Raw genomic sequence first — 18,240 nt, forward strand, 5'->3', positions numbered from 1 at the left:
TAGTTCATGAATTTGAAAAACATATTTTCAAATTTTAAGTGTTTATTAAGTATAATTTGTGGCAACAATACTTATTTTCTATAATAGAGGAATAGGTTTAGGATTTTTCAAAGATAATACTTGATGTTTTAACTCTGATCAGCATAGTGTCTGCAAAAATATCCAGTAGTACTAATTTACAAGTATATTTAATGTACATACAAACCCTGTGAAAACTATAAATCAGAGGAAATCTAGCACAATTCCAAGGCTTCTAAAGTAAATCACCCATTAGTCTTACAAGAACTCTAAAAAATTGCTTAAACATATGAATTTAAGACTTTATTGAGCAAAATCATTTATTTGCAGTGGGGAATGCTTGTTTGATTTTCTCAATGGAAGAAAGAAAAGTCTAACAGAGTCCATACTACAATGTGGGTACTTCTGTAGCAGGTCACCAACTGTTATCCTTACCTGTTACCAGGAACACCAAGAGCCACAGTATCACAAGGACATGGCTGTATCAACAACAGACAGTCCAACAAAACTCTGGATATATTGGAATGCAATTACCAACTTTTTCTTTTTTTATAAATGCATAAAAAACAAAAAGTCAGCAAAACCAACATTATGATATAGTAAACAGAGTATAATCCCAAAGTCAGTGGTCATTGAACACCTTACCAGACCAAGCTATTCACCAAGTGACCTGCTCCTCAGCAGGCCATCAACATGTACAGAATCCCAACAGATGAAACAATACAACACTTCTAGAAGACAGCAATGATCTGATAAGGATCTGACATAATGGAGAAAAAGTGGGAAAAATAAAGGGACTACAGAGCATAGCCCCTATGAGAACAAGCTAACTTTCCAAATTAAAACAAACAAGCAAACAAAAAAAAAAAAACACGACTTCAACATGAAGCTACAATATGAAGATTTTTCATTTTTCTTTGTATAATGTTCAGAGTCTGCCATTCAATCCTGGGTTTTTAATAAGAAGGACAGGGTTTGCCTGGACTTCCCCTTGTCCTGGTTAATTATTTGCTCTTCTATTTGTTGGTGTTATAATTCTTGCTCTAGTTTCTTCCTTTCCTCATGAATCTTTCTTTGTTCTTCAACAATTCTTAATCATTCTTCGACCTGAAAGTTAACAAAAGAATAAGATCAGTTATTCCCTTCTATCAGTATCTTTTGCTACCATGGGACAATCTACAAATTACATGAACATACAGAGACCAGGAGAGGAACAAAATAATTGATGGAAGGATTTAATTATTCCTAAGTGTTTTCTTTATCTCAAGTTTATGAATAATTGATTTTGTGGATTTCATGCCTTGAGCATATACTTGATTCTGTCTTTATATTTTCATGATTAAGAGTTATCTAAAGAAAAGGCACATAGTCCCAGAGTAAGTAGGTACCAATTACTGTATTTACAATTAGATAGAAATTTACAAAAATTGTAGCTAAAAATTCCCACTGTGCCTCCACATTATATACATAATAATACCCAAGAATTTAACCAGGTGGTGGTGGCACATATCTATAGTCCCAGCACTCAGGAGAGAGAGGCAGGTGTGTCTCTGAGTTCAAGGCCAGTCTGGTCTACAGAGGAAGTTCCCAGATAGCCAGGGCTACATAGAGAAACCCTATCTCAGAAAATTAACAAGTAATTTTTCTAAGACCTAATTTCTTAAAGGGAAAAAAGTAGCAAATGTTTTGACCCAACAGATTATAAAATGCTGTCTAATTTCACATCAGCTACAGTGTTAACTCCTGAGGCGCCTTTGAAGCCTTCATTCTCAAGCAACTGACTAACTTTCTTTCTACAGTAGATGTCCCATGTTAACTATGAAAAGTAAAGCTATTCAATTTGCAACTCCTTCATCAGGGCCTTCCCCTCACCTTACAAAGACCACTCTCACCTCCTCAATTCTTTGCCCTTCTCCTGAAGGACACTTGAATCAATTAGCTGATGATTCTTGATCTTAGAGTGGGAACAGCATCCAGAGAGTAGACGACAGGGACAATGCATGACAGCTTCCTCAACAAAGCATCGTCCACCATCAACCTTAACATTGTTACTAGTAAGAAAGGCTGTTTTAACCCCTGAATGTCTCCATCAGTCATCACCAGGTTTCACAATTTTGCTGACTTTGACCTAAAACAAGTACTTTGTGCTTAGACCTGCCTTCCCATTCAATGTTATATTTAAAGACACTGATACTGACTCCCTATTTACTTAAAACTCTTTTAAGATGGTAATCAACAATAAATCCAGCAGTTTCCCATTCTTGATTACAACTTTTGTCTCCTCAGGTCTCCAGCAAGTTCTTCCCCATATTCTCATATAAAACAACTGATGCACTCCATTCATCATCACCACTCTGGTCTCCTTTGGTTTTTAAAGTAAAATGCCAAGGACTTTGGCAAAAGGAGAGAAAGGTAATGGACTATTAGTGTTATGGAATAGGAAACCCAAATAATGTCTGAGGGTATCAAAATGAATAGAGTGTCTTGAGACATAATGGCAGTCCATTACTATTCTCACCTTTTTCCAAAGTCCTTGGCATTTTATTTTAAAAAGCAAAGGAGACCAGAGAAGTAATGATGAATGGAGCATGTCAGTTGTTTTATATAAGAATATGGGGGAAGAGCTCACTGGAGACATGATGAGACAGAAGTTGTGTTCAAAGAATGGGAAACTCCTGGATTTATTGTTGATTACCATCTTAAAACAGTTTTAAGTACATAGGGAGTCAGAAGCAGTGGTTTCGAATGTAACTTTGAATGGGAAGGCAGGTCTAGACACAAAGTACGTGTTTTAGGTCAAATTCAGCAAAAATACGAGAATGTGTTGATGACTGATGGAGACATTCAGGGGTTAAAACAGCCTTTCTTCTAATAACACTGTTAAGGTTGATGGTAGGGGGATGCTTTGCTGTGTAAGCTGTCATGCATTGTCCCTGTCATCTACTCTGTGGATGCTGTTCCCACTCTAAGATACAGAATCATCAGCTAATTGATTCTAATGTCCTATAGGAGAAGGGCAAAGAAGTGAGGAGGTGAGAGTGGTCTTTACAAGGTGAGGGGAAAGCCCTGATGAAGGAGTGGCAAATTGAAAAGCTTTACTTTTCATGGTTAACAAGGGACATCTCCTGTAGAGAGAAAGTTAGTCAGTTGCTTGAGATTGAAGGCTTTAAAGGTGCCTGAGAAGTTCACACAGTAGATGGTGTGAAATTAGATAACAATTTATAATCCATTACGTCAAAACATTTGCTAATTTTTTCACTCCATGAAATTAGGTCTTAGAGAAATTCCTTGTTAATTTTCTGAGACAGGGTTTATCTATGTAGCACTGGCTACCTTGTAACTTCCTCTGTAGACCAGACTGGCCTTGAACTCAGAGATCCAACTTTCTCTGTCTATTGACTGCTGGGATTAAATATATGCACCACCTCCACCTGGTTAAATTCTTGGTTACTATTGTGTGTGTAATATGGAGGCACAGTAGGAATTTTTAGCTACAATTATTGTATATGTCTATCTAATTATAAATACAGTAATTGGGTAGATACATACTTTAGGACTAATCTGTGCCTTTTCTTTAGATAACTGTTGACCTTGATAATATAAAGACAAAATCAAGTCTATGCTCAAGACATGACGTCCAGAAAATCAACTATTCATAAACTTGAGATAAAGGAAATGCATAGAAATAATTAAATTCTTTCCTCAATTACTTTTATCCTCTCCTGGTATCTATATGTTCATTTATGTTGTGGATTGTCACCTGGTAGACAAAAGATACTGAGAGAAGGGAATAACTGATCTCATTCTTATGCTAACTTTCAGGTCGAAGAACAATTGAGAAATGTTGAAGAACAAAGAAAGATTCATGAGGAAAGGATGAAACCAGAACAAGAACACCAACGCCAACAAAAAGAAGAACAAAAAGTTATCCTGGGCAAGGGGAAGTCCAGGCCAAACCTGTCCTCATAAAAAACCAAGGATTGAATGACAGACTCTGAACTTTTTACAAAGACACATGAAACAACTTAGTATTGTAGCCTCATGTTGAAGTGGGTTGTTTTTTTTGTTTTTGTTTGTTTATTTGTTTTAATTTGGAATGTCTGGAAAGTTAGCTTGCTCTAATAGGGGCTATGCTCTGCAATCCCTTTATTTTTCCCACTTGTTGTCCATTACATCAGATCCTTATCAGATCATAGCTGTCTTCTAGAAGTGTTGTATTGTTTCACCTGTTGGGATTCTGTAATGGTTGATGGCCTGCTGAAGTTCAGGTCACTTGGTGAATAGCTTGGTCTGGTAAGGTGTTCACTGACCACTGACTTCGGGGTTATACTCTGTCTACTACTTCATAATGCTGGTTTTGCTGACTTTTTAAACTTTAAAAACATTTTAAAATGTTTTTTTAAACATTTATAAAAAAAGAAAATTTGGTAATTTAATTACTAAATTCCCAGGGTTTTGCTGACTTTGTAAACTTTAAAAACATTTTAAAATGTTTTTTTAAACATTTATAAAAAAAGAAAATTTGGTAATTTCATTGCTAAATTCCCAGGGTTTTGCTGGACTTTTGTGGTGTTGTTACAGCAGTGTCCTTGTGATACTGTATCTTTTGGTGTTCCTGATAAGAGGTAAGGATAACAGTTGGTCACCTGCTACAGAAGTACCCACAGTGCAGTGTGGTCTCTCTCAGACTCTTGTTTCTCTCATTGACAAAATCAAACCAGCATTCCCCACTGTAAATAAATGATTTTGCTGAGTAAAGGAAAGTCTTAAATTCATATGTTTAAGCAATTTTTTTAAGTTCTGGCAAGTCTAAAGGGTGGTTTACTTTAGAAGCCTTAGAACTACACTAGATTTCCTCTGGTTTATATTTTTCACAGGGCATCTATGTACATTGAATAAACTTGTGAATTAGTACTACTGGATATTTTTACAGACACTACTTTATGCTGATAAGAGTTAAAACATCAAGTATTATCTTTGAAAAATCATAAACCTGTGCCTCTGTTAGAGAAAATAAGTATTATTGCCACAAATTATACTTAACAAACACTAGAAAATATGTTTTTAAAATTTATAGACTATTAAGCCACATTCAGAGTGGGTGGACCATCAGATAGAACTTGACTTTGTATGTTCAATAGGGCTAAAACAATCTTTAACCTTGCATGTTTATTTGTGGGATACACATATTTAAAATCATTCAGTTTTTGGCTTGGGGTTTTGTTTGGGTATTTTTACATGTGGAAATTTAACGATAACCAGGATTTTATACAGCAGAATCTGCCTCATCTTTTTATTTGTTGAAGCACACTAGTATTTACCAATCAATAAAATGCCATAAAATGATATTGGAGGTGCTTAGGTACGGCATAGTGAAGAACCCGGTCCCCAGAAAAAGTTGTATCATTGTTTAGCATTGAAAATGTTGCTTGAGATGATTAAATGGTAGATTATTTTGTGTTTGCATGCTATGGAAAATACTGTTGCTTTAGTTTCAATTCTTTGATATAGTAAAGAAGAATGATAGAATTTTAAGTAGGCATGAGGTATAGTAAGGTTTTAATAAACAGGATATCCTGTCACTCTAAATACATATTCACTTAATTTACCTGCATAGATTATAATACGTAATCTCATAACATAAGTTAGCTCAAACAGTTTCCTTCCTATACTTTATTCTTCTGATTTAATTTTTAAATTCATATTCAATTTTCCTCAGTTATATATTCAAGGTTTTGGAAGTGTCCATTAAAGTTGCTTTTGCTCTCCTTGTGTTAAAAGCACTTTGTCTGAAGAGTAGCCTGGTGTTCAAATACTTGACATCAGCCCTTTTGTGACTTTTATTCCATCATTAAGTTTCTTCTGCTACTATGAAAAGAAATCACAGTGGCTAAATAACACATCTCAATGTCTACTGTTAGAGACTCCTAGATATTCAATCGTTCCTGTGCTTATTAACTGATTACTGTTGTCCAGCAGGCTACAGAAAAAAGGATGTCCTTGTTCACAAAAGTACCCACCTTTTACTGTGCTACAACAATGTAGGGATTTGTTTCCTAAATTTGTTCCACCACTTTTGTGTACACATTATAAAGGTTAAGAGATTTTTTTCACAATTTATTAGCCATTCAGATGTTCCCTTTAACTCCCAGGTTTGTTTTCTTGAGTTATTTTAAATTTTTGACGTGTTATAGAATTAACTATTGGCTGTTTATTTTTATTATAGTATTTAAAATTTGTAGTTTTTACCATTAATATTGTGTATTTTGCATAATTCTCGACTTATAAACAAAACCTTTAAATTATCTTGGTGTGAGGACTCTTCAATTCTTCAAATGAAGGTTCCTAGGTAAGAGCTATAGTTTCCCTTAGGATGTAGCAAATAAGCCTATTGCTGTTCTGAGTAATGTCTTGGTCACTTAACTGTACAGGTATATGCTGTGTGTATGTGTCTGTGTGGCCACCAATGAACATTTTCCATGCTGCTATTAGCTTGAGCTTCTGGTATTCAGTTGTCTGCAATTCTGTTGTCTTCTACCCAGAGCCATTTGTGCACTTGGCATAACTGGCCACGAGACTGCTAAAGATGGGAGTTACCACCGCTCCAGGAAGTCATGTGAATACTTGAATACTAGGTTTACTAACTAGAAAGGACCTGAAAGTACTGCTGAAGGGCAAACACAGGGAGATGGATATAGGTGTTCCCCAGCAGTAGAAGGCTTATCTTTCCATTTGTTGGAATTCCATTTAACTGGTCTCGATTCTTTGCCATCTGCGATGTGTGTTGATGGTTTTAGAAGTGACTTGTCCTGGTGAAGGACACTGTCACCCTATTTTTGGTTGTATTGGCTAATGCACAGCACCATACGTTTTTTAGCTAGTTGCCATTTGCTTGGCATGATTGGGATGCTCTCCCTCTTGTGTGGTGCACAGTGAGGTTGCGGTTACTAGAGTAAGTGATTTGTGAAACAGCAACAGATCTGGACAGAATCCTGTGTTCCAACCCCCCAAATTCTTTCTAAAGCAAACCCCAGTGCTTTTCTATGTATTAGAGCGTTCTGCACGTTAGCAAAGGAAAGTCCACCCAGCCATAGGCAGTGGAGCTTTGAAAGCTCTGTTCTTGGGAGTGGCGGGAAGTGGAGAAGGGGAGCTGCTTGGAGAGAGGACAGGAAATGGGGAGCGGGGTTACAATTGGCGCCAGGCAGGCAGGCACTGCGGGTGGGCTGCGAAGATTGGAGCTGCCCAGCGAGTCCATCCTAACTTGGTTCCTGCCGGCCTGATCACTTGGTGCCAGAATTAGGTCAGGAAGTCCTGGATCAGAGGCTGGAAGGCATCCCCCAGGGGCATACGCTCCAGACTCGTCATGAAGTGTGCAGAAAAGGGAGCGGCTTGGCCAGGTCCATGTCCAGGTTCAGGAGGGACTCCGTGTGGAAGTCCTGTTGGGGATTTTTGATGGTTTTCTGCAGAACTGCGATCTCCAGTCAGACAGTTTAAGAACCTATCTAGTGGAATTCCTCCAACTCCAGGTAAGTGGCATCCAGGATCCCTTTTGCTCACAGGGGGTCCGCCGTGTGGTCCAGGCGCGCGGGGGGGGGGTGCCTCTGAGTCTGCTTCTAAATCCTGAGGCGCCCGTTCCCCTCAACCCCCCACGTTTCTTTACGTGGGGACCAGCTGGATTTCCTGGGGCTCCAAACTCAAGAGCTCCAGGGTGCCGGATAACCTGGCGACTTGGGTGGCACATTGGGAAAGGTGTCTGATGGCTGTACACTGCCCTCCCGTCTTTTTGGAGCACTGAGGACGTCACCACTAAAGGGGCTACAGACGCGCATCGACGGGCGGGTTCTGGAGCCGACAGAGATGTTGCACTCTTGAGAAGCTCCAGAGGTAGGGGCCCGAGGGATGGCGACAGACATTGTGGGTCTGGGGCAGTGGAATATCCCTTTGGGAAGGGGACAGGGGGGCTGCAGTGTCCGGGAGACAGCGTGAATAGGAGTCTGCTCCACAACGAGGACCTGCATGGGGGAGTTTGCTGGCTGTGGGGGAACTCGGGCAGGCCGCCCTCTGCAAGCCGGCCTCACCTTTCCTTTCAGAACCGGTAGCCCAGACTCCACGAGGTCCGGAGAGCTGGCTCCATTTTAAGAACGCGTTTTGGGAAAGCTCACAGCCTTCGTATTTGGGTGTCACTAGTCCCTTGATCAGACTTGCTCTTAGCAAAGTGAACAGAGGGGAGAAAGTCAGGCCTGAGACAATTGTTTAGGTCTGGGCTCCCAGGGTGCGCTCTGGTTTAGAAAATGCCAGCCATCCTTTGGGATTTGCAGACAGGGACTTGGGAACCTCACCTGAGTGCTGCAATTACTTCATCTTCCAATTGTGGCTAGAAAGTGCTGTGGGGAGTTCTGGTCTCAGCCCTGAAAGTGTGTGGACACACTGGCTGGCTCCTGTCTTGGAGGTAGACCTTTGAGATTAGAAGCAAAATGAATGGCCAAATTGGAGTTGAGGATATGGTGAGTGGCTTCAGAGTAGAGATGAACGCATTGATTTAGAAATTACCCCATAAGCAAAGAACTGCTGGTACTGTCTTGAAAGGTGTAAATTTCAAATTCTCCAACATAATTGACCAAACGCGTTCTGCTTCGAAAGGGCTAAAACACTTCACTTACAAATGACCCAAAAATGATATTTTTGCCTGTTGAGAGAAGGCCCTTGTTATAAAGTTACTGCGGCCATATTTGATGTAGTCTGTTATAGATTTATGTTTTGTTTTGTGTTTTAATGTAAGTGCTATATTTGCTTCCTTGGCATGTCATCTTTGCAGCCAAAGTGGATCTACAAGCACCTAGTTTTGCTCCAAGGAGCCTGGCTGGGACCTGAGCACTGCTGTTGCCACTCAGACTGGGGTCCCCGTGGTGGCTGAGGGTGATGCTAGCTCGGGGTGCCTACCGAAGTCACCCTTCCCTTCTGAATGTTCCTGATGGGCCCGCCCCTCCCCGATCCCCAGCCTGGCTGCCTCTCTCCACTTTGCATTTTAATTCACAGCCTCTTTGAGAGGCAGCCCCTCCTCCTCCGGTCTGGATTCAATATTTATATTTAAGTGTAGATTAAAGAAATCCACATCAAACCCCTCAGAGCCACAGAGCGACATAAGTATGTTTTTGTGTTCGTTGTGACCACTTTAGTTGTGTGTGCACCAGGGAGGATTAGAAGCATTGACTTGTCTGGGGGAGAGGCGACAAGCAGTATTATGTGTGTCTAGCATCTGGAGAGGAGTGTCTTCTGTTTGCTATGTGTTAGTGAGGGAGTGGTGACTGATGTTTACTCACTAGTTTTCTGAGCTGTGGCCAACGATGCAGAGAGAGTTGCTAAGGGCTTGCATATCGGAGGAGCAGGGCTCCCCAAAATTCTTTCTAAAGGATTTTCTATGTATTAGAGCACTCTGCAACTTAGGGAAGGAAATCCCACCTAGATGTCTGCAGTGGAGCTTTGGAGGCTCTGTTTTTGGTGGTGGCAGGAAGTGGAGAATGGGAGCTACATGTAGAGAGCACCAGAAATGGGGAGCTGAGTTGGGATTGGCTCGAGGCAGGCGGGCACTGCGGGTGGTATGCAAAGCTTGGAGCTGCTGGTGGGCGAGTCCTGTTGCCAGTAGGCCCTTTTTTGGGTTTTAATGTGTTATGTTTGCTTCCTTGGCGTGTCATCTTTGCAGCTAAACGGCATCTATAGGCACCTGGTGGTGCTCCAAGAAGCCTGGCTGTGACCTGAGCGCTGCTGTTGCCACCCAGACTGGGGCCACCGTGGTGGCTGAGGATGATGCTAGCTCGGGTGCTTACAGAAGTCACCCTTGCTTTCTCAATGTTAGCGATGGGCTGCCCCTCCCCCCTTCCCCAGCCTGGCTGCCACTCCACACTTTGCACTTTAATTCACAGCCTCTTTGAGAGGCAGCCCTGCCTCCTCTGGTCTGGATTTAATATTTATATTTAACTGTAGATTAAAGAAATTCCCAAGAACCCCCTCAAAGCCACAGAGCAACATAAGTATGTTTTTTTTTTGTTCATTGTGACCACTATACTTTTGTGTGCAGCAGGAAGGATTAGAAGCATTGCCTTGTCTAGGGGAGAGGGATAAGCAGTATTATGTGTGGCTAGCATCTGGAGAGGAGTGACTTCTGTTTGTTATGTGTTAGTGAGGGAGTGGTGACTTATGTTTACTCACTATTTTGGTCTTTAAGAGTATATTAGAGCGCTCTGCAACTTAGAGAAGGTAATTCCACCCAGATGTCTGCAGTGGAGCTTTGGAGGCTCTGTTTTGGGGCTTCGCAGGAAGTGGAGAAGGGGTGCTGCATGGAGAGAGGATCAGAAATGGGGAGCAGGGTCCGGATTGACGCCAGTCAGGCGGGCATTGTGGGTGGACTGAAAAGCTTGGCGCTGCCCTGCGAGTCCATCCTGACTATGGTTCAGCCAGCCGGATCACTTGGTACCATCATCAGGCCAGGAGACTCTGGATCAGAGTCTGGAAGGCATCCGACATGGGCATAGGCTCCGCACTCGTCCTAGAGTGCTCAGAACTGGGAGCAGCTTGGCCATAGCCATGACCCGGTCCAGGAGGGACTCCATGTAGAAGTTTACCAATACTACCTTCTGTCCCCTTAGTGTGTGTGTGAGGGAACTGGATTTTAGTGCTGATCCTCCATGCTTTCTGCTTTAGTCATTAAACAAAGTGAGCCAGGGACTCCATTCAGCTTAGGTGCAGAGTGAGACCCACCAGTGGTTTAAGCCACCAGAAAGGAAATATCTGCTTTTTGTAATCTTTTGGCACTTTAGGAAAGTCTGACTATTTCTTCAGGACAGGTGGCTTTCTTCATACAGTGAGTATTGGATTTTACTTGCCTATGGGGTCTCAGAACTGTTTTAATAGGAGTGTGAGGGTTCTGGACTCTTCTCCTTCTGAATACAGATGATAAAGGTCATCATTAAACTTTAAATACTCTCTTTAGACACATTTTGTTGACTTTCTTCCTAGTTCTCATGCTGGATCATAGTTTGGGGCTGTTGATCTGTTGCTTCTGTGATCTCTTTTTTTCACACTGCTGTGAGAATTATCTGTAGACATTAAAGTTGCATACCTCTTCTCATGCCCAAGCACCTACCACTTTGTGCATTCCTTTCTATCTTAATTCTGAATCTATAGTAAAATATCCATTTTGTTTGTTGAGATTCATGAAAGAGGAGGGACAGTGTGTCTAATTTACAATCTGGTTACATCCCAGCACCTTTTCTTCTTCACTTGACAATGATTGCTAATGGCCCATTCAGCTAAAGTATTTGCTTGTTAACAGGGAACAGAGAATGATAAATGTCCAGCAAGCTTGCTGCCCCCTTCAGCTATTCACACACAGACTGTTGCATATTTATGGCAGGCAAATGACAAAAGGAGAAGCTGAATCTCCTTGGCCTCCAGATATCCATCAGGAATGGGGTTAAAGTTATTGAAGAGCTATGCAAGAAAGCCATGCAAGTATTTACTAACTGTGCAGTGGTGAGTTCTTCACTACGTTTCTTGACCCTCCATTCTTGTGGGGCGTGTGTCTGTGATATGCTTTAGAAATATCCTCTGGAAGGATTGTGGCCCATCAAAGTAGTGAGGGGGTGGTAATGGGTTATCAGTATTCCCAATGAAGCCTTCTTCCAAGAAGACCTGCTTCTGGGGTTGCAACATGTAGTCTGCAGAGGTTCATTTAAATATTTTCCTTCCATGTACCAATTAAAGTATGTAATCTAGTGCAGAGCATTCCAGGTCTGTGATATACACTTGCTATTTTCTAACTTTTTTTTATTTATTATGATATTTTAATTTTTTTTCCTGAGACAGGGTTTCTTTGTGACTTTGGAGCCTGCCTCTGCCTTCCATGTGCTGGGATTAAGGCACAATCACCCCCTATCAACTTTTTTGCTTTTGTTTTCAAATTTTAAAACCATAATAGGAAAATGCTGTCTTAAAGGAAGCAGGTTCTTTCTGCCCAGAGTAATTTTCCAAACAACAGGAAGAACAGATTGGCACTAGTGAAGAATGTAGAGTTTGTTCATACTTTCCATCCTCCACAGTGGGAGTGGGGAAAAGTTGGAATTACCCAGATGGGGAACTTTTACCAATGCTATGGGTGGACCATGGGTCACTGGCAAGCTCACAAGGCATCCTATTCTTCAGGATTGTAAATAGATGCCATACAGGATGGTTAAATAGTCCAGTTCATTTTCTTCCTGGAACTTCAGTTGTGTCTAATTATAATAACAGTATTTATAGCACTTCTTCAGTCCTGAAGTCCCCATGGCCACCAAGACATTCACCTGTACTTTGTGTACCCTCATCTTGAATCTCCCTAGAATATGTGTGAGAGTGCTGTTCCTAGGTTCAGCATATCTGTGTTGGAAGGGAGTGATTTTACTGAGGCCTCGGCTTCACCAATTTATGTGTGTTGTGCTGTACAGCTGTACATCTGGTTTCTTTGTGTTTGCCTGGGCTGTTTCCTGGACTGTATGTGGGTCTCTGGGATTGAACAGGGGTCATCAGGCTTGGTTGCGAGCACGATTATTTTTGAGATATGTTCTAGCTTAAATAGGCTAATTTAATTAAATAACAGTAAAAAACTGGTGTCAGTGGAACACCTTCTCTTTGAAGTTGTTCAACAACACCCAAGCAAGTAACAAGCAACCTTGTGCTTATGCAGTGTGTGTGTGTGTGTGTGTGTGTGTGTGTGTGTGTACCTTAAAAAGTTTAAGTCATTTATTTTATTTTATTTAAGACATGAAGTTCTGAAGAAAGGAACATATGTGTGTCAGGGGGTGGGGCAGTGGGACCTGGAGGGAAGGAGTAGGGTAGAACCAAGACACATTTTATAGGTGTACAATTCTTTTTGAACTATCAGTTTTGAATGTAGTTTAAAATGTCCCTTGTGCTTTCTGCTACCTTGTAACCACATAATAATACACTGTCTGACAACTGGCAGTTCCTTACATAAATCACCAATGTTGGTGTGGATTTGAACTTTGGGAGTCCCATCATCTTTCCCTTATCTGTTGCTTCATCCTGGCCTCGAGAGTCATCCAGACTGTTGGGCCACTCTGGTTAAATAATACCAGAGTCCAGGCTGTAAGGAGTTGGTGTCCATGCTTTGTTCTGAAGCTTTAATATTTTCATGAGTCTTCAGGCTTGGCAGCTCTCTCTGAGTGTGTTGTTAGGGTTAGCACTTGCAGGAGGATGTTCATCAGGAGGCTCTTGATTTCATGTCTCAGGGAAACTCCCCATTAGGGAAGATCTTTCAGCAATATGGCCAGCAAGAAAGGAAAGGAGGAGAGCTTTTTGCTGGGAGCATCCAAGGGATTTGGTATCAGGAGTCTTAGTTCTAAAGATTTGCTTCGAAGAATTATTTGGAGCAAATACATGGGCGGGGGAGGTTGAAGACTAAGGAGGTAGTGGTTGTCCTCAGAAGGAGAGGGCTTTTCATTTTGCGGCTGAATCAATATGATTTTAATTATTTCTGGTTATCTTTTATGGGCTTGTAAGACATTTCTTTTGTTCTGTGTAATTAAAAACCCCATTGTTATATCAGTTACTGACCACATATGATAAGTAATTTGAAACATTCTTGATGAAACTTGTCTGTTAATTAACATCAACACATCTCAAGGACACTACCAGGACAACAAAGGTTCTGGGCATGTGCCATTCTTGGAATTGATGAGATGTCTCTGGTGCCCAATAAACCGAACAGAGATACCAATGGTTAAAAAAAACAAGCAGGTGGGAAAGTCTGACTCATCACCAGGGAAGAGTTGTAAAGTTGCACCAAATATTATTGGAATATTACAAGCACAGGGAGGGCGGGGGAGGACCAAGTGTCAGCAGGCTGTTCCAGCCTGATAGCCTGATGGCTCAAGAACGGAAAAGTTTATCCTTTTGTTTTCTGAGGTAAATTCCTAAAAGCATTTGTCCAATGAAGACACCCTTAGTGAACCAAAGTATAGCACTTAGATGTCATGGTGGTGGGTGATTTGTAGTGCAGGGCTCTTTGATGCCTGTCTTTAAGGGTGTTCACTTTTACCAACTCAGTGGCTTTTCTTTTATGTGTTTTAGATTTCTACCTGGGCAAGGCCTGGTTCTATACCCACAGATAGGAGACAAATTGGATATTATTTGCCCAAAAGTTGACTCTAAAACTGTAGGCCAGTATGAATATTATAAACTGTATATGGTTGATAAAGACCAAGCAGACAGATGCATCATTAAGAAGAAAAATACCCCCCGGCTCAACTGTTCCAGACCACACCAAGATGTGAAATTTACCATCAAGTTTCAAGAATTCAGCCGTAACATCTGGGGTCTAGAATTTAAGAAGAACAAAGATTATTACATCATATGTAAGTATAATTCTCTCTCTTTATTTTGTAGGCATTGGCATAAGCTAACTAAGTTTGTATTGATTTCTGTTTCCTTTCAATTAACATGGTAAATCATTTGTTAAGAAGCTTTGTTCTTTTTGTTTTTTCAAACTAAATTAATTGAAAATTGGTACCCTGTAGTGTCAGTATTAATTAAATATAAATAATCAGCAGGGGCAAACCTGCCAGGATTCTTATGGCATTGAAATAAGCAAATTATATGAAGGGACTCAGTATATCTACTGACAAAACCATCTTTAAGGAACATTTATGAGGTATTTATAGGTAAATCTGTGTGATGCTTTTTCTCTCCATCCTTCCATCTGTCTGTCCAACCAACCATCCACTCATTCATTTAGTGTGCATTCTGTTCCAAGAACTGTGTTTCAAAGTTAGGACTCAATAAAGCAAAATGTAATAGGGGTACACTTCACCATGACACCATCACTCCAGACTGGCAGAGCTCAGATCTTAATAGCATGGGGCATACAGACAAAAGCCAGTATGCGTGGTCACGTTATGTCCTGATGGAAAAGAGTAAAGTGGAGGAGTGATGCCTGAATGATACCCCTACATCTGTCATAATAATGTGGCATTATTTCAGGAGTAGGGGATAGGTGTTCGTTGGGTATATCTGAAGTGCATTTGTGAGCTGTGCCTATTTTGATGGAGATAAAAATTAAAGCAAAATGCCAGGCATTGGTGGCACATGCCTTTATCCCAGCACTCGGGAGGCAGAGGCAGGTGGATCTCTGTGAGTTCAAGGCCAGCCTGGTCTCCAGAGCGAGTGCCAGGATAGTCTCCAAAGCTACACAGAGAAACCCTGTCTCAAAAAAAACCCCAAAAAATTTAAAGCAAAATAAAATAGTTAAAAAAATAGCCAAGATGCATGGACAAAAATTTGGAGGGAGAAAAAAACAAGATAAAGTTGACAAAAAATAATTTATATAGTTTCTTACTATACACACATTTACCCCTAAAACTCCAACTCTTTGGATGTGCTTGATCCTTGGGAAAATGCTGTGGCCTTCTTGCCTGTCTCACTTTCAAGTCTAGCAACACAGAAAATAGAGCCGTTTTCACTGCTGAGGGAAAACCCAGACAGTATGGCTAAGAACACTTTATATACCAGCAAATGTCAGGGCCAGAAAACCCAAGGGAGGGCCAAAAATCATAATTCACTACTGAAATTGTATAGCCATGTTTCCCCAGCCATGTATGCACTGTAAAGAGATCATGCAGAAATGCATAGTGTATGTACAGGAGTAGCATAGAGATTGTGCATAGATAATAATAGTGACTATACTGTACAAATATGCAAAGCACACACATGACACTGCAGGGAGTGAGAAACATTGGAGCATACATGCATAGTATTCATACACAGTGCGCGTAATGGCAGGAGACAGACAAGATGCATCCATACTTTGCAGCTTTAGTTACAAAGCCATTTAGAGAATTCACTGGCCTCAGGATAAACAGCAATATCTGTAGACAGAACAGCTTAGACAGACAGAAGGATATTGGTAGAAGGGTTGTGCTCCCTCTCGCCTCTCATTGTTAAAGTGGAAAAGGAGCCCAGCTGGCCAATGTGGGGCAAGGTGGTTGCCCCTACCTGGTTATATCCATGTTGTCCCAAAACCCAGACAGGGAAAGGGGTATGCTAACTCTCTGTCCAGCTGGAGTTTTCCCTAGCAGGAAACTTGGCTGAGCGGGTTGATAAAAACACATGCTTACAGGGACTTACACGGTGATGAGAATGCAGACTCAGAAGACTTGAGTTCTAGAATGCTACTTCAGCACATTCCTGGCTGGAGGAAGGAGCAAGGGGGTGTCAGAAGGATCCCCTGATAGTGTTTACAGAACTTGGAGGTTTGACAAGCATAGCATCAAGTTCATTGTTCTTTAAGCAGGAGGTCTGGAGTGGAGGAAGCAGGAGTTGAGAGATGATTACCAAGTTTTGAAATTATCATGTTTGCTCTTTTGCACTTTCTAGTTTCGCCCCCCATCCCCAGGAGTTGGTGGGTATTTTGGAAGGTGTTGTCCCTTTGACCTATAGAGTAATACTAAATCATGTGCATATGGGAGGGTGTGTTTAATTGCATTTAGAAGCAGGTAGCCTACATGTCACAATGTTTCCAAGATCCATTTCTCTTTATTTATTTTTCTATTTCTTTTCAGCTTTCAGCATCCCATACATTCAGAAAACTTGTGACAATGAGTGAATTCTTATTTTTCAATTTGTTTACAGAAATTTCATGTTCATGAAATCTTACTGATTTCCTGATTTGTTCTTTATTTTTTGTCCATTTTATTTTTAATCAGCTACATCCAATGGGTCTTTGGAAGGCCTGCATAACCAGGAAGGAGGGGTGTGCAAGACAAGAGCCATGAAGATCATCATGAAAGTTGGACAAAGTAAAGACCAACTGCTGCTTTGTGACCCCACTGTGAGCTGGTACAGCTGCTAGTGTGGCACCTGGGGTGACATTCACCATCACCACTCTTGTTAGTTTTGAAGGCAGACCATTTTCTGCACTTTGAACCACTGGTTGAGTCCCGCAAGCTGACATGCTCAGTTTTTCTCATTTAAATCTCTCTAAAAGTTCAGGCCAGTGAGACAGGGTGTCTGTGTGCTGCCACAGGTACGTATATTTCTGTTTACAATGCAGAACACCTCTTTGAAAAAATCAAAGTGTCTAGTACGTAAGCACTGGCTATGCTGCTTTGTTTCATTTTCAAATCTGGACAAACCAAGACCTGCATCTTCACGTAGAATATCCTATTGTGAAGAAAGAAAGAATTATTCTTCTAATTAGAGACTAGTATAGCTGTCAATCAACTTGTTTAGTGAAATTGAAATGTCATCTGGAATGCTTTGACTGCCAAATGCAAGAATCCCTATAGTTTGCACAGATGGCCTCCTAATCTAAACCTAACAAATAACTAGGATTACCATTCTGATTAAAAAGGAAGGTTATATTCTTGTATTTCTCAGTGCTTTGCATAAAGAGTCATATGTTCATTGCTGTTCATGCCTCTTGAGATGTCTTTGCAACTCCTGAAGCTTGCTACATTGTCAGATGTCTGTTCCATGATTAATGGCTTCTTCTTCATGTAGATGCAAGTCCTGCTGGATCAACCAGGAATAATGATCCAACAAGACGTCCAGAGCTAGAAGCTAGTACAAATGGGAGATATTCAACAACAAGCCCTTTTGTATAACCAAATCCAGGGACAGCAGTGTAGTGGGGATGTGTGTCTATGGGGTGCATTTTTCTTAGAACCCATAGAGGCAGAGGAGCCTCTAAACACATCCAAACCAGTGAGATTCACTCGTGGGCACAGATTCCTGGGGTCTTTGCTCCCAGTGAGTCAATATTAACTCTGCCACTAAGACAGATTAATTCAGCCCGCTCAGTCACAAGAGCAGAGCTCACCAGGTGTTTCAGTTACTGATGCATCCTGAAGTGTTGAAACTAGGGATGTTCCAGATTTGCTGTCTAATCTTTAGGAAGTGGTTGGCCTGGTGAGTGTCGGACCTTTGAAGCTCCTTCACCTCATCTGGTGATCTGTTGTCAAGTGGACCCAGTGAGTTGAGCATTGGCCATGATTACTTGTTTGCATTTGGAGCGTTCGTTCTTCAAGCTAGAGGGCAGAGTCTCAGAACCCCAGTAATTGGCTGTTCTTGCTTCCCTGCAGGAACCAGCACCGATGGCAACAGCGCAGGGCATTCCAGGAACAATCTGGGTTACAAAGTGGCCTTATTCGCAGGAATCATATCAGGATGCAT

At 41.2% G+C, this 18,240-nt stretch overlaps 1 pseudogene; it reads left to right on the plus strand.

Moving 5' to 3' along the window:
- Window positions 1-7,419: 7,419 nt before the first annotated feature.
- LOC113838418 lies at window positions 7,420-18,236 on the plus strand (annotated as a pseudogene).
- The last annotated feature ends 4 nt before the right edge of the window (window positions 18,237-18,240 follow it).

The sequence above is a fragment of the Cricetulus griseus genome, unplaced genomic scaffold, assembly GCF_003668045.3.
Source record: "Cricetulus griseus strain 17A/GY unplaced genomic scaffold, alternate assembly CriGri-PICRH-1.0 unplaced_scaffold_75, whole genome shotgun sequence".
NCBI classification, from domain to species: domain Eukaryota; kingdom Metazoa; phylum Chordata; class Mammalia; order Rodentia; family Cricetidae; genus Cricetulus; species Cricetulus griseus.